We start from the raw sequence: 13,271 nt of genomic DNA on the forward strand, positions 1-13,271 counted from the left end.
GTTGCTATGCCTGGTGAGTCAATTGGTCAAGAAAGGTAGTTCGATGCATGACCAGACTCAAAATAGGTGTAGCCTCCCCTCAATACTTTAACCAGCATAAGAGATGAATGACCAGTGGTGAACCCAGATAGAAGAAATGGGTGGCGAGAAGGCAAATGAGGGAAAAAAGAAAAATTTTAAAAGAAAAAATAAATAAATGTAGGGCTTCATTTATGAGGCCCCTTCAGCACTTTTACACTGCTGGAACGTCACTTTTTTGGCATTCCGGTGCCACAATGTGCCACAGCATATTTACAAGGCCACATAAAGCCACTTTATGTGGATTTTCATGGCCTTGTAAATATGTGCCTCTTTACAGCAGAACACTGCGTGAAGGGGTGTTCCATGGGTGTTTTCAAGCAAAACACCCATGGAATATGAAGCATTCCCAGATTTACGCTGGGAATGCTTCAGAATCTTACCCCACCCCAGGGGTGGTGTACGGGAGGTGCAATTAGGAGAAACGTTTTCATTTTTCTATGTGTGCTGCATTTTGCAGCACACATAGAAAGAGGAAATTGGTGAATTGATTGATTTTGTGCAGGAAGATGTCCCTTCCTGCGCAAAACCAATCAGCCCCGCAACGAAGGCACCCAAGCAACAGGGTTCAAGGGTGCCTGCGTTCGCGCATTCCAGCCCATTGTGGGCCAGAGATGGGGAAAAAGGCAGGAATGAACGTATCTTATAGATACGCCACATTCCTGCCCTTCTCTTTTAATGTAGGGCAGTGCAGCAAGATTCCTTGCGGTGCTGCCCTGCACCAAAACCTCATAAATAAGGCCAATTGTTCTTTTATTTTTTAAACTGTATTGGGGATTGGAGTGGACGTCTTGCATAAAAATCAAGATTTGATTTGATTTGGAGATTGGTATAGCGCATGGCTGCCCTTAGGCTTCCCAGCACTAGTGATGAGTGCTAAGGTCTGTATGAGGCTGATTAATGGTCTAAAGGAAACAGCCAAGTTTTAAGTTTTTTGGAACGTGAGTGAATATCAGATTTCAAAGTTTTTCCGGGCCTTTATAATTTTCTGCCCTGTGTGCAATGTATACTTATTTAAATGTAACTCTCGCTGCAATAGGCAGCCAATGGAGCTCTTTCAGGGATTTCCTTCCCAAAACGTGTCTAGGGAGTCTGAGCAGGAGCCTAGCTGCCTCATTCTGCACCGTCTGGAGTCTCTTGATCACATACTTTGGTGAGCCTAGGAACAGCAAATGATCGTAGTCCAGTTGTGAGACTAAGAGGGACTGCAGAACGGTTTTCCTTAGCTGCTCTGGGATAAGCTCCAGTACCTTTCTGTGCATTCTTAAAAGCCTGAAGCAGATACCAGACAGTTTGTTTGCCTGTTGGTTCATTGCAAGGGTGTTATCCAACCAGATACTAAATTTTTTACAAAACAGCTTTATTGTCAGGTGGGTTTCCCATGCCTGGGAACGGCCATGTTACCTAACATCAAGACGTCAGTCTTTTCTTCATTCAGTTTTAGGCAGCAGTCTGACAGCTAGTGAGACAGAGCACACTTCAAAGCATTTCTATGCAAATCAATTTATTGAGATAATCCAAATTCCATGACAAATAGCATCAGCAACCTGATTCAATTCGGCAAAAGCGTGCCTTGTTCAATAAGAGGGTAGGAGAGGTGAATGCACCCAAGCAGTTTTTGTACCATCGGGTGATCATTCACCCGTGTGCCATCTCTCGGGATGTGACCTGCTGGTATGGCAGAGCAGAAAGTGCTAATTGAGCAGAAAGCAAACTCCAGGAAATGTAGCATGCATACAGCTCTTACCTCACTGGAACCAAGTGTCTCCACAGACACCAGCAAAGAAAACTTTTCCAAGCTGATCTGTAATGCTTGACTGTGCTATTCGCCCCTACCTTTTGGATGAGATCCTCAGCTTCTCTCAGTAAACCTGAGATTTTCCAGCATTCCCTGTTATCATTCAAGCCATGAGTCACAGACTACCCTTCATCACAAGACGGTGAGGAAGACCCTCTAGATTTGTCAGATTGTGATGATTAAGGGGAGACAGATTAGAGAATTTCAAGCAAGTTTCCAGAACAGGATCCCATACTTTAGATTCCAAGACCGGAGTGACCACCACCACCTCTAACTTCTGTCTTCTGACGTGCACAGTTACTCTCATGATCAGCGGAAATGTATTCCATTTGATTTACATTCAGCTATGGAGAAATGCATTCATTGCTTTTGTGGTCACATCTGACCTTAAACTGTAGTACCTGCTCATTGATAATCCAGCTGCGATGCTAAGAGGTCATGCGAGAAAGGTCCCCATGCCTGGTGCAGAGTGATGAAAACACCGGATCCAGTATGTGCTTGAATCCTGCAGGTGCCTGGACTGATAGACTGCTACCCTATCCCTCCACCCTGGTAGGTATTCTGCTATTACATTGATCTGGTTCTCTAGACAGAAATGCCAAAAATCATTGCTGATGTTAGCCAGAATCCTTGATCTGGTGCCACTGAGGTAGTTTATAAGGCAAACTGCTGACATGTTGTTTATCTAGAGTAGGATGCAACACTGAACCTTCTCCTTGATTCAATATTTGACCATGAAGGCTCCTTCTAGGACTTACAGGCAGTTAATTTGAAGTTTCAGCTCTTGTTCAGGGCATCCTCTTCCTGTAGACAACTCACTATATCTTGCTCTAAAGCTAGTTCTGCTGGCATCCGTTTCTATTACCGGGGCAAGTTCAGAACCAAAGATGACTCTTCTGTTCCACACCTTTGTGTGGGCTATCCACCATTGAATATCCTCCTTGGCTTCTTCAGGGAAGGGAATGATTTCTGCGGAGAAAAGGCCTTCACTCGCTAGAGAGCCCTGTAGTGAAGAGGACCTGGGAAAACTGCTCAAAAAGATGACGGGCCCACCACCTTTACACTCTGGCAAAGGGAAGTTCTGGGCTTGGCCAGAGTTCTTCTCAGTTCCTTGCAAAATTGGGCAATCTTCTTTGATAGAAGGCTGAGGGAGGATTTGACGGATCTGATGATGGACACTATGAAGGTTACTTGGTAAGAGGGCACCATCAGTGCCCTCTCTTTATTGATTACTAAAATCAAGCTTTCCAGAAGTGAGGTTGTCTTGAACAGATGTTTGGCTCACCTCCTCAGGTATTGCTCCATCACAAGGATATGGTCCAAATACACTATGAGTTGAATGCCCCAAGTCCAGAGTGTCTGCAAAACCAGCTTCAAGACAGTGTTGAAGCACCAAGGGTCAAAACCAGAATGAAACATAGTGACTTGAATTGTTATGCTTACCCTTTCCAGATGAATTGAAGGAATCTGCTATGTGGTTTGGCTATGGGAATGGTGAGGTATGTATTCAAACACATCATTAAATCCCCTGGATGGCTCGCGTCTCTGAGGAGCTAAATACCCTCTATTATGCAATGATAAAAGACCAGACATTGATTGAATTTTCTAAGCTTTATCATGGACCTCACCCCCTTTATTTTGTTTCCACCATGAAATGTTTTCTGATGGAATCTTTCTATGAACCGTTAACTTGGCAATGGCCCCTTACTTTTAACTACTGTAATCATTGAGCCATCAGGCATGCATCTGGTACATAGAAGGACAATGAAGAAGGATGGTGAAGTTGTTTAGGGTGGTACACAGACAAAATATCGAAAATAAAATATCGGAAAGACAAAATATCGAAGTTAAAATATCGAAGGTAAAAAATATTGGGAAGCAAATATATCGGATACAAAAATATCGTAATAGGTAAGTAAGTAGAAATATCGAAAAAAATAATATCGTATGACAAAATATCGACAATACAAAATATCGTGTAGTAATGGAAAAAATAAATAGTGTAGGAAAAAATATAATAATTGTAAATAAAAATTTGATAAAAAGGTCTATATTAAAAAATTACAATATATTTAATATAAAAATATTTTTAAAAAACATATATAGTTTTAGGAGCGGGTTATTGGGTTTATAGGGGATAAGGGTGGGAAGTAATTTAAAAATAAACAATAAATTAATATATATTTGTAAAAAACTTTTTATTAATAATTAATTGGTAAATAATTAATATTAATTAGTTAATTAATTAATATAATTTAGTACATTATTTTATATAATAATTAATTGGTAATTAATGAAAATTAATTAGTTAATTAATTAATATAATATCGTACATAATAGTAAAAAATTAATAATTGGTAATTTATTATTATTAATTAGTAAATTAATTAATATAATTTTGGACATAATTTTAAATAATAAATAATTGGTAATTAAATAATAATAATTAATTGGTAATTAATTAATATTAACTAGTTAATTAATTAATATAATTTTGTATATATTTTTAAATAATAAATAATTGTTAATTAATTATTATTAATTAGTTAATTAATTAATATAATTTTTTTCATATTTTTAAATAATAATTAATTGGTAATTAATTAATATAAATTAGTTAATTATATTAATTAGCTTCATTTAGTTGAATATATATTTTTTACTTATTGTAAATTAATTTGGAAAAAATAATATTAATAATTAAATTTATTTCTTTACAGCTAATGTGCTAATATATTAACTTTATTGTTATTGTTAATTAATAATTATTTTGTAATTACATAATAATAATTATTTTTGGGTAAAGGAGTATTGTTAGAGTTCAGGGTCAGTTTTCAGTTCTTGGTTAAAGGGGTATTTTTAGGGTTCATGGTCAGTTTTCAGTTTTTGGGTAAAGGGGTATTTCTTGGGTTCAGGGTTAGTTTACAGTTTTTGGGTAAAGGTGTAGTTTTTGGGTTCAGGGTCAGTTTTCAGTTTTTGGGTAAAGGGGTATTTCTTGGGTTCAGGGTCAGTTTTCAGTTTTTGGGTAAAGGGGTATATCTTGGATTCAGGGTCAGTTTTCAGTTTTTGGGTAAAGGGGTATTTCTTGGGTTCAGGGTCAGTTTTCAGTTTTTGGGTAAAGGGGTTTTTTTAGGGTTCAGGGTCAGTTTTCAGTTTTTGGGTAAAGGGGTATTTCTTGGGTTCAGGGTCAGTTTTCAGTTTTTGGGTAAAGGGGTATTTTTAGGGTTCAGGGTCAGTTTTCAGTTTTTGGGTAAAGGGGTATTTTTTGGGTTCTGGGTCAGTTTTTAGTTTTTGGGTAAAGGGGTATTTTTAGGGGTCAGGGTCCGTTTTCAGTTTTTGGGTAAAGGGGTATTTTTTGGGTTCAGGATCAGTTTTCAGTTTTTGGGTTAAGGGGTATTTTTAGGGTTCAGGGTCAGTTTTGGGTTTTTGGGTAAAGGGGTATTTTTAGGGTTCAGGGTCAGTTTTCAGTTTTTGGGTAAAGGGGTATTTTTAGGGTTCAGGGTCAGTTTTGGGTTTTTGGGTAAAGGGGTATTTTTAGGGTTCAGGGTCAGTTTTCAGTTTTTGGGTAAAGGGGTATTTTTAGGGTTCAGGGTCAGTTTGGGGTTTTTGGGTAAAGGGGTATTTTTTGGGTTCAGGGTCAGTTTTCAGTTTTTGGGTAAAGGGGTATTTTTAGGGTTCAGGGTCAGTTTTGGGTTTTTGGGTAAAGGGGTATTTTTAGGGTTCAGGGTCAGTTTTGGGTTTTTGGGTAAAGGGGTATTTTTTGGGTTCAGATTCAGTTTTCAGTTTTTGGGTAAAGGGGTATTTTTAGGGTTCAGGGTCAGTTTTGGGTTTTTGGGTAAAGGGGTATTTTTTGGGTTCAGGGTCAGTTTTAATTTAATGTACGCTGGATTTGGTATAGTAATAATTAAATTATTAGAGACCAACATATACTCACATTTAATATACAGTGCAAAATTTCTGATAAGATTGTTACATTATAGTAAGATAATGATACAAATAGTTCAACATGATTGTAGAAACATTATTTTTATTTATGTTTCACAAATAAAATGTTATTTCATTACAAAATTCTTTTTATTACATTTGGTTTTATAAACATATTTTATAAACACAATGATAAGCAACTATACAGAAGCATTATTATTTTCATACTTTTTGTACAAAAATGAATATTATTTATTATCTCTTTTACATATTGTAATTTCATAAAGAAATGTAGAAATAACAAAAGTATTTTTTACACTTTATTTCAATACATAAAATATTTATTATGTAAGTCACATATTTTTAACACATTTTTCTATTATTATAATTTTTGACAATGTAGTTATATTTCTAGACATTGTTAATATAAATATTATTCTTTTCATAATATGTATTTATTACATTCATTTACATATTTGTTAATCAAATCATTGTAGGATTAAAGTAAATATTTCTTTACAATAATAGGAACTTAATGTTCATTTTTGCATATTTAGTGAAGTATATATATTATATTTTATACTTGGGACTATTTTATTGCATTTGGGTGCTTTATTTTGTAACCGGGTTAGGTCGTTTTGGGTTATTTGGAAGAAGGGCTGATCGCGGTTGGGAGACACTTCACGTCGCTTCAGGTAAGGTTTATTTTATATGTTTTATGTGTATTTTAATGATGTTTTGAGATTAGTGACCTTATATTTTGTGTTGTTGAATGTGAGGGAGGTATGTTTTAGATTTCGAAAACAGATAATTACTTATGGTATATACACGTAGTGTTAGTTAGTTAAATCATTATATATAGAGTGAATTTTAGTCTTTTACGGTATATCTACAAGTGAAATAATCTATTTTAATATGTTTTTACCTAATTACTAGCTAATTAATGTGGGTGGGAATGTCTGTTTTCTATGTTTTTGTCATAGGTGTACGCTACATCGGAAGTTCCATTTTTTTTTAAAGGAAGTGTTTGTTTGTTTAATTCAACACTGCTTTACAAACACTTCTTTACATTTTTTGGTTTTGCTGGAGCGATTCTTTCTATTTTTCAATTTTTTCGGGTTTTTTATGCTTATTCGATGGCTCTGGATAACGTGGATGTCTTAATTTTGGAACAGTTGTATTTTTACATTTTTTTGGGGTTAATTTGGCACTACCTGGATTACTTTGGTGGACAAGGAGGTTATTGGATTGACAACATGATTGGTAAGTCCTTGCTTTCTTATTTTGTGTGGGTGGGTAATGTTATTTTTATTATGGAATAGTTTTTTACTTGTTATTTAGTTTTAATGTGTGCATATATTATAATAATATCTCTATATATTGCATACATTAAATACTTTAGAAGCTCACGTTACATATTTTTCCATACTTAGGTGATACTTTTAGTGTTTTATAACATTTTGGGAATTAATTAGAGTAGTGTTTTGGCAATGATATTTGGGTATTCTATGCCTTTTGTACTAGGGTAAAGTTTAACTTGTTCTTCCAGGTACTTGTGCATTTGTTTATTTTGCTTTGATGTTTTAGGGACAAGTTCAGTTACAGATTGGTCCATTCTAAATTCCTGGTAGCTCTGTTCTTTCTGTAGGCATTTAATGAAATGTTCTAGAGTAGGTTTGGTTCTGCCAGTTGATTGTACAAATGCATTGTGCCAACCTTCCACTGCATTGTTAGTTTTTGAATCTCCGTTAAGGGTACTTCTGTAAACGTTCCACCAGGGTATGAGGAATTTGGGATTTCGTCTGTGGCCAGATCTGTGGAGTCTGCCTACCCAGGTGTCTTCAAAGTAGTCCAGAAATGGACTTAATTTAGCTTAATTTTGTTTGTAGAAGGGGCTGTCTATAAGAATGTTGTAGTGTTCAGCTACGTCTGTTTCAGGTACATAAGCAAGTGCAATGAGTTTTTTAATTTGGAAAGCAAAAGATGAGTTTGTAGCATATTCGACACTTAGGGTAGTTTTTTGAAGGTGTCTCCATAAACACTGGTTTAAATGATAATAGCAGCCTTGAATGCAGGTATGGGGGTAGATTTTTATGATAGTTGAGAGCATTGCTTGCTCAAAATCAAGAATGATACTTTCAGGAGAAAAATCATTAGTTTTTTGTTTAATTATATTTATTAACTCCATATATGTGGAATTATTTTTGTTTGGTAATAGTGCATATAGCAAAGGTATGTTGCAGTTGTGGTAGAGGCCATGTATTGTGTATAATTGGAAAAATGGTTTGGGACAGATGTTAAATGTTCCATCCATCATCCAATATTGGCTTTGCTGCAGTTTAACTAAATTCATACTGGTACCAAAAATTATAAGCCTTTTGTCATTGTTTTCGTTGTCGTAAACTATAAATGGTTGTTTATTTAAAGTTATTATTTGGTTAGCAGTTAAATTTATATCCTGATATGTTCTGGGAGATGGTGTTGTAGAAGTAGTAGCTTTTTTAGTTGCTATAGTTCTTTTTAAGGAGAGGATATTTGGCATTTGAGTTGTGGCAGTTTTTGGGATTTTAGGAATGGCTTCTTTTAAAATGACATTTGTTTGCTTTTGGGAACCTGTACTAGCTTCTTTTATATTTTCCAAAGCTATTCTAACTTCTATTTCAGTAACATTAGGTGGATGATTGTGTTCCCTAGTATACAGTACTGTAGCTTCTTTAGTTGTTGCTCTGCCATAGCACTTGTTAGAATAATATTTACAACATTTCCAATTAACTTGCATGCCATATTGCTTTTCTTGTGTATAAGTGTAACCCATGTAGCATAGTAATAGTTTTCCTTTCTGGCTGGTCACAAATTCGGCTCCTTCGTTCATTTTGTACTTTGTATATCTATAAAATGTATATATAATAGTTAATGTCAAATTAAATGTGATAAATAATCTATGTTAGTGATAAGTAGGAATGTTTATACTTACGTGTTTTTGAATTTACAGCAAAATTAGGAGCTGCTTGCTTCTTTAGTTGGGGATAATTGTTTGTGATGTTGTTGTAGCTGTTATGAAAAACATGAAAGTAGTATATTATTAATTAATGTTTCGGTACATTTGCAATGTTAGAGCTCATATCTACTACAAAAGTTTATCTTCATGATTCACATTGTGAAGATACTTACATATTTTTTTAGGTTGGTCTTTGCCAGTATAGTTGTTTCTTCAGCTTCTGGAGAGTAGTTTGTAGTGTTATCTTAAATAAAAAAGGAACATATGTATTAGAATAATCACCATGTTGGTATGTTTTTTAATAGATTATCTGGTAATTATGTTCTTTAATATACTTACTTTGTGATTATTATCTGTATTATTCAGAATGTGGAGTTCTGTATTATGTCTGTATATCTATTCATTGTGTTTGCTCTGTAAATAAACAATATATAATAGAACATAATTAGAACAGTTCTAAATGTTAGTATTGTTTTTCCACATTTATTTCAGTTGCATAATACTTACGTAGTAAAATGTATTGGAGAAATAGTACTGATGTCCTTAGTTCATTAGTAGTGCAGTTTTCAGTAGTAGAATCTACAGAAAAAAAGAAATATGTGGGGCAAAAGTCATTATTTCGGTGTGTTTAGATTTATGTGCACATAATGAATCAATGTGAAATTACTTACATAGTTATTAGAATCTGTATTCCTAGGGTTTGTTCACAGTTATTTTGAGTAGAATATTCAGTACTCGTTGTATCTAAAAAAAATAGTTTCATATAATTATTTAGCATGTTAAGTAGTATGAATAGCAAAGGGGCACTGGGTATTTAGCAGGTAAGTAAGTAGTATTAGCAAATAATGCACTTTCTATTTTATTTACTTACTTAGAAGATGTGATAGTAGGTTGATAGTCTGGTTCTTCTAGTTGTTGTGCAGCAATTCGGATAGAGATGAATCTCCTTCAGTGACTTTTGGCAAGTAGTTTGTGCTTAGATTTTAATTGTTTATATAGGGGAGTGTAAGTAGTAATTACTTTGCTATTGGTTTATTTAAAAAATTAGGTTTGTGATTGGTTAGTTAGTATATTTGAATTTCAGTTGTGATTACTTTGTAATAGAAGTGAAAAACAAAAACAAATTATAAAATTATACAAAGTAGTATAGAATATTTTTATATGTGTAGGTGATATAATTATACCAATAGGATATTTTTGACAAATTATTAGTGTGTCTATAGTATTAATTTAAGTATTGTGTGTTTATTTAGATGTGAACACATATAAAACGTTAATTAATTATGCAAACAGATGCATATAAAAAGTCGATATAGCTGATAATCCGATATTGAAGTGCACGATATTTTTGATGTCGATATTATAGTTAATGTCATTATTTTTTGTAGATAGCGATATTTTTGTTTTCCGATGTTAATGTAGTCGATATAAAAGTAAACAATGTTTTTGTATATCGATATTAAAAAATCGATATTTGTGTATATATCTAGTTAAGTATAGGAACCCGATATTTTTGATTTCGATATTTTTGCTCCGATATTTTTGTACGTCGATATTGTGAATCTCGATATTTTGTCAGACATTCGTTTAGGGTACCGTAAAACTATGTGGAACCCAGTCACTATCTGCAGGACCCATTCATTATTGTCATGTTATGTTAATAAAAACTTATAGAGAGCACGGTCACCCGGAGGTTTCATGGCGCTAATCATGGGGAGCGTCACCGTGGAACTAAATATGTGTAGGCCTGCTCGAAAAACCATGTTTTCAGAACTTTTCTGAAACCAAGGAGGTTGTCGCAGCTCCTGAGTGCCAGGGGTAGGGAGTTCCAGAGTTTAGGGGCGAGGTAAGAGAAATGGCATCCTCCTTGCCGTTTGCGTTTGATGGTCGGGGTGGTTAACAGGTGAAGGTGAGCTGATCGTAGACTTTGATGCAGTATGTGCTTTATGATCATACTACTGATGAATTTGGGGCTTTTACAGTGCAGGGCCTTAAAGGCTAAGCATCCAGTCTTAAAGGCTACCCATTGGGCTATTGGTAGCCAGTGGAGTTTAAGCAGCCCAGGTCTGGCAGACAGCCATTTAGGCTGTTTGTGGATAGATCTTGCTGCCTGGTTCTGAACAATTTGTAGGCGTTTGAGTAGACGCAACGGCAGGCCGAGGTAGAATTCGAAAAGTCCAGATGCGAAAGAACCAAAGCTATCACCACCTGTATGAGGGCTGAATGGGTCAGCAAGTGGACGATTTTCTTAATTTTACGCAGTTGGAAAAAGCTGGAGGAAACCACTGCTCCCACTTGTCATCTGAGCAAGAGATCTGCGTTGGTGGTGACCCCTAGGCTTTTCACAGAGGGGGAGGGAGTAGGGGGTGGTTGTAGTTCGGGCGGCCAGTAGTGCGGGCCCCTGCAGATCTCGCTCTTCCCAGGCAATATTAATTCCGTCTTGCCTGGGTTGTGTTTCAAGTGGTTCAGATCCATCTAGCGCTGGATATGAAGTCTGATAGCTTGAAATTCAGCAGCGGAATCAGGGGAATCCAGTGGAAATATGAGCTGAAGGTCATCTGTTAAAAATAGTGATCTTTCTGTTTTTTAACGTGTGGATCAGGGGCCTGAGGTAAAGATTAAACAATAATGGGGACAGAGATGAGCCCTGTGGGACCCTGCATGTGGAGGTGAGCTTGGGGGCGGTGAAAGTTCCAAGTCTTATTGCTTGGGTTCGGTCAGCGAGAAAGTGTTTAATCCAATTGAGTGCAGGCCCCGTAGACCTGCCTGTTCGACATGGTTCAACAAGATATTGTGGTTGACCGTGTCAAACGCGGCCGACAGATCCAAGAGCACCAGAGCCTGGTGGACACCCCTGTTTGCATTTGCTCTGAGTGTCCAGAACTGCGAGGATCACTGCTTCAGTGTAATGCACCGACCGAAAGCCAGCTTGATTTGGCTCTAAGTAGTCTGATTGTTCAATAAAGTTGGAAAAGCACCTGGCCACGTGGGCCTCCATGATCTTGGCAAGGAAGGAGAGGAGAGATAAAGAGCGATAGTTAGAGGGATTTGAGGGGTCGGCCCTTGGTTTTTTATTGAGAGGAACTAAAGTAGGATTCTTGAATGCGCTGGGAACCTTGCCCTGAGCAAGTGACTCATTAAGAAAAGGGAGTACACTATGAGGCATGATGGAGAAAATGTCCCTCAAGACATTAGGTGGATAACTGTCATTAGGAGACCCGGATTCAACACAAGTCATTAGATCTGATAATGTTTTAGGACAGATAGGTTGGAGGTGGTCTTGTGTGGATTGGTTACTGGATACATCGTCCAGTGGTTCCGTGCTGGCAGTGTTGGGGATGCTGGCTTTGATGGTGGAAATTTTGTCCAAGAAGAAATTGTTCAAGGAATTGCAGAACTCTTGAGTAGGTGCCTGAGTGGGCAATGTTCTCTCGTCATTGCATAGGTCATTCACAATCATAAAGATTTCTTTAGATTTGCTGTGGGCATTTAGTATTCTGGTAGAGAAGTAAGCCGCTTTCGTATCCATGATGGCTTTTTTACACCCTCTTCGAGCTAGCGAAAATTGCTCCTTGTCTTCTGTGGAGTATCTTAATTCCATTTTCTCTCTTTTTGACGAAGCTCGAGTTTTTGTTTTTTGAGTTCAAGGTGAAACATTTATGGGCGTCTGAGTGGCGGGCTTGGGAAAATTTAGCAAGTGGAACGTGTGCATTACTTGCTGATAGTAGCCAATCCGAGATGTTCTCCTCCATGGAGTTGACAGCAGGGCTAAAGGTGGGTAATGAGCTGGACAAGGTGTTAATGAATTCCAATTTATCAAGGGTTCTCCACTTTCTTATCATGCCTCCCGCCAGTGTGGGGGGCTTGATCTTACCATTGATAGTAGCTGTAATTTGTATCAAGTGGTGATCTGACCATATATATGGGGAGATTATGGGCACCGACAATGAGAGATTATGGGACCATATTTGGTCCTAGGTGTGTCCCTTTTCATGAGTGGGGGAGGATAGATACAGGGCCAGGTTCAAGTTAGAGAGTAGCTCGGAGAGTTCTGCTGCATGTGGCCCGCCCAAGGCGTCATTGAACCAGTAGTTCAAATGTCCAATAAGTAATACCTTAGCATGATTTACGACAAGGGTGGCCATTTGTTCGCTATGGGAGAGAGGGAAAGTGGGCATTGCCTTGGGGGGTCGGTAAATAAGCACTAGCACCAGTGACCCCGTGTCATTGTCGAGTTTATTAACAATGTTCTCTACCTCCAGAAGGTCAAGGGAGGTCATGGTGATACATTTGTGATCTTTATGTATAATGGCGGCAACACCGCCACCCATCTTCCCTTGGGGCCGATTGGCCGACAGGATGTAGTAATCTGAGGGGAGTGCTGCTAAGGTGTCTGGCGTGGAATCCTGGGTTAACCAGGTTTTGGTGATCAAGAGAACATCCGGTTTTTCTCAGGTGAGCGGCAGAAAGATA

At 37.0% G+C, this 13,271-nt stretch overlaps 1 long non-coding RNA gene across 1 annotated transcript; it reads right to left on the bottom strand.

Moving 5' to 3' along the window:
• Positions 1-8,691: 8,691 nt before the first annotated feature.
• LOC144827704 (uncharacterized) lies at positions 8,692-9,794 on the bottom strand. The gene is made up of 5 exons (XR_013610318.1): positions 9,470-9,794; positions 9,306-9,377; positions 9,138-9,212; positions 8,972-9,042; positions 8,692-8,851 (listed from the first exon to the last, which is right to left on the bottom strand). It is a non-coding gene; the product is annotated as an uncharacterized LOC144827704 (long non-coding RNA).
• Between the last annotated feature and the right edge of the window lie 3,477 nt (positions 9,795-13,271).

The sequence above is a fragment of the Lissotriton helveticus genome, chromosome 4_1 (genome assembly GCF_964261635.1).
Source record: "Lissotriton helveticus chromosome 4_1, aLisHel1.1, whole genome shotgun sequence".
Taxonomy (NCBI): Eukaryota; Metazoa; Chordata; class Amphibia; order Caudata; family Salamandridae; genus Lissotriton; species Lissotriton helveticus.